The 3,625-nt window shown below is 56.2% G+C and overlaps 1 protein-coding gene across 2 annotated transcripts in view; it reads left to right on the forward strand.

The window, feature by feature from the left end:
• Nucleotides 1–2,392: 2,392 nt before the first annotated feature.
• ZHX2 (zinc fingers and homeoboxes 2) overlaps nucleotides 2,393–3,625 on the forward strand; it is a 121,884-nt gene continuing 120,651 nt past the window's right edge. For both annotated transcript variants that reach the window (XM_023750960.1, XM_006085252.3), the window contains exon 1: nucleotides 2,393–2,953. The gene's annotated coding sequence lies outside the window, so the exon portion shown is untranslated. The remainder of the gene's footprint in view (nucleotides 2,954–3,625) is intronic.

The following is a 3,625-nucleotide window of genomic DNA, read 5'->3' on the forward strand; positions in this document are numbered from 1 at the left end:
TTCAATATTCCCATGGAAACAAACTGAGAATATATATATAAATATATATATATATATATATTCAGAGAGGAAGGAAGAGATAGATAGAAACATCAATGATGAAAGAGAATCATTGATCGGCTGCCTCCTGCACACCCCACACTAGGGATCAAGCCCACAACCCAGGCATGTGCCCTTGACCGGAATCGAACCTGGGACCCTTCAGTCCACAGGCTGACGCTCTAGCCACTGAGCCAAACCAGCAGGGCGAGAACTATACTTATTTTAAAAGGAGCAGGAAAGTGGTGTAATGCCCTAAGCAAGAGAAAGTAAGGGTAAGAGTGAGACTGAAAGAGTCAAAAGTAAGCAAAATAAAAAAAGTTGTGGGGGGCAAACTTTTTTTAAAATATATTTTTATTGATTTTTTACAGAGAGGAAGGGAGAGGGATAGAGAGCTAGAAACATCGATGAGAGAGAAACATCGATCAGCCGCCTCCTGCACACCCCCTACTGGGGATGTGCCCGCAACCAAGGTACATGCCCTTGACCAGAATCGAACCTGGGACCCTTCAGTCAGCAGGCCGACGCTCTATCCACTGAGCCAAACCGGTCAGGGCATGGGGGGCAAACTTTTATCTTTCGTTTACTCTCCTGGCACACCATTGAGGGAAAGAGGGGGGACAGCATCTCTAAATTCTGGTGTTGATGGCTAGTAGATGATACCAATAGGTATCAAATGAGTCTGAGAAAGATGCAACGAGATATGGGTCAAGGTCATCAAGGAAATTCTCAAGAGCATCCTTTAAACCTGGGTGGTCGCCTCAGGTGTGCAAGCATCACGCAAGAAACCCTCTCCCATGCCAGGCCCTTGTTTTATGCATCATGGAAAAGCAAACAGACTGCAGCAGCGGTAACCTAACCGAAAGGTGCAAGCCAATAAGAAAGTTTTGCATCTGAGCTATTTTTGTTTCTATTGTAAAAAAAATCCCTGGGACCCAAGGGGTTGTGTTAGAGAAATTGAAGCCCCAGGGGAGACCCTAAAAAAACAACAACAAAAAAACAACCTTTCCGCTACTTTTTTCTCTCTATCGTAAGAAAAGAAAAAAAAGGCCAAAAGTCACCCAGTCTGTTGGCCAAGCAGTCAGCCCCCAAAGCCAGCTGTCCCCACCCTAGTCTCTATCCTCGCCTCCCACCACTCCATCCATCGCACAAGGCCACCTGTTGCTGCCCCGAGCCCAGAGCCGAGCCGCAAACCGCCGCTAGAGTTCGTTCTAATTCCCCAGAGCAGAGGCTGGCCGAGAAGCCACACTCCCTGCCTGCTGATTTGGGCAGGTTTGGATGCCGCAGAGCCTCCCCGTCCCAGCTTCCTTTCGTTTTCTCGCTGAGCGCGGAGCCCCCAAAGCAGACCCTAGACGGCTTCCCATCGCCCTCGCTAGGCTCCAGCGCGCTCGCTTCCAGCTCACGCCGGGGAGATGCTGACGCGTTCAGATGTCCACGGAGGGAAAACCAATCCATCCTGGCAGTTAACGAAGGGCACCCACAGGTTGCCCGGTGAGATTCATTCCGAAGGGTCTCCTGGATCCAGAATCCCTTGGAGGTCCGTCGCCCAGCACCGCTGCAGGAGCGCCGCGCCCAAGTGCAAGTTCAGGTTCCCGAGGCCGCAGGATCGCGGTGCGCCTTGTGCGCTAAAGCGCCCGAGGGGAGCCAGGGGCGGCGGCGGTTAGGGATGTCCTCCCGCCGGGAAAGCCGAGGTACCGCCTCGCTTCCCAGGGACTCCCCTGCGAGCGCCGCAGGGGTGTGCATTTCCCCGAGTCTGAGAATCTCCGCAAACGCCGGCCCCGCAAGAGTGGAAGTCAGCTCCCTGGGCGTCTGTGTGTTTATTGGCTCCCAAGGAAAAAAAAGTTGGAGGATCTTTTACCAACCTCAGACCTGGCGCAAGAGGAAATCTCTCGGAATCTCCCCAGCAAGTCACCTCATTTCAAGTCGTTATGTAACTGGGGGCTTTCTCTTAGTCTCCCTCTCCTAAGCCCTGTCACTGCCATATTCCAGGAGTACAATGTGTCTCGCTTTTAAAGTATTTGTTAGTGTTGTGATCATTTCCCTGAGCCGGAAGACGCGAGACGGCGCAGGCAGCGCCCTGGGCACTGGGCGGCCCCACCCGCGCGCTGCCCCTCGCGCCGCGGGAGGGACGCGGGGTCCCGGGGTCCCTCCGGCGTCGGGCGAGCCCCGCGCCCCGCGGTCTCTCAGCCCGCCACTCCACGTGGTCAGGATCAACAGTTTGTTGAGCTCATCAGTGACACCTTGAACTTTTCCTAAAGAACATGGGTACTGCACCGAGAGGGTTCGGCCGCAGCGCCGGGTCCTGCTTAATATTCAATGATCTCGCTCGCGCCTCCCCCTCCTCCCCTCGCAGAAATTCCACTGACTCCGTTACTGGGCTCAGACTTTTAAGTTAATTTACCGCCCCCCACTCCCCCCCAACCTTGGCTAGGGACCAGCGCCTTTAGGGATAGCGTCCCCCCCAACACCAGTTTCCGCCTGAAAAAATGACATTTCGCCGGCGACTCGGGAGGGGGCTGAATTTCACTTTGTAACTTTCTGCGGAACCCGAGCCCGGGTGGCAGCTCGGGTGGTGGTATCGTATGCAAATACGCATGCTGACGTTACAGATCATGTGGGTTTTGGCGTAGATTCCCCACTGATCGAGACATTTTTTTTCCCCCTCTTTTTTTTCCTTCTTTTTTTTTTTTCTTTTTCTTTTAAAAATTTTGGCCACTGTTCTCCGTACGAGGGCTTGTTCTGTCTGTCGGTCCGGCGGGCTGGCTTGGCCCCGCTTTCCCACGGAGCCCGAGCCGGGCGCCCGGTGGGGAAGTGGGGAGTGGGTGGGGGCAGCCAGCAGAGTTCCATTTTGGAAAGCCCGTGCCGCGTCTCCGCGCTCCCGGCCCGGGTCCCCGCGCTCCCAGCCCCGGCGCAGGTAAGAAACTTCGCCTCGGCGCCCCCGCAGCCCCCCGCCCCGCGCCGCCAGCCCCGCGCCCCGCACGCCCAGCGCCGGCCACTCAGCCCAACTTTCCCACCGCCGCCGCCGCCGCCGCCGCGGCTCCCGAAAATGTGTTGTTAATGGGACTTGGCCGGGTTGCTGATCGGAAAGGGGGGTGCGGAAAAGGGGGGTGCAGGCTCTTCTTTTTTTTTGCGGGTGGGAGGAAATACGGAGATCCGGGGTGGGGGAGAGGTTTTTTTTTAAAGAGTTGTGATTACAAGTTTGCCTAAATGGGAGCCAGCCCGAGAGGAGGAGGAGGAGGAAAAACATGTCTACGTTTCCCTATGTCGACATAAGCCACAAAAAAATATGGCGTCCGCTTTCGACAGGGCGTTACGTAGACCCGACTGTTTTTCTTTATTTATTTATTTCGGGGCCGGCTCCCTTCCTTCCCGGCCCAACCGCGGCGCTTTGTGCAAACGGGGCAGGTCCCGCGGGGACTCCGGCGGGGACGGGGCCCGGTCTCGGCGGGTTGGGGCAGCCGGGGGGCTGCGTGCGGCGCTCCCCGCCCTCCCCCGCTCTCCCCTCTTCTCCCCTCGCCTGGTGACGATTCGCCGTAATGTGGTGGCAGGAAGCATGACGCCGTGGTTGAGCTGCCGCTCCTCTCTC

The sequence above is a fragment of the Myotis lucifugus genome, unplaced genomic scaffold (genome assembly GCF_000147115.1).
Source record: "Myotis lucifugus unplaced genomic scaffold, Myoluc2.0 scaffold_17, whole genome shotgun sequence".
Taxonomy (NCBI): Eukaryota; Metazoa; Chordata; class Mammalia; order Chiroptera; family Vespertilionidae; genus Myotis; species Myotis lucifugus.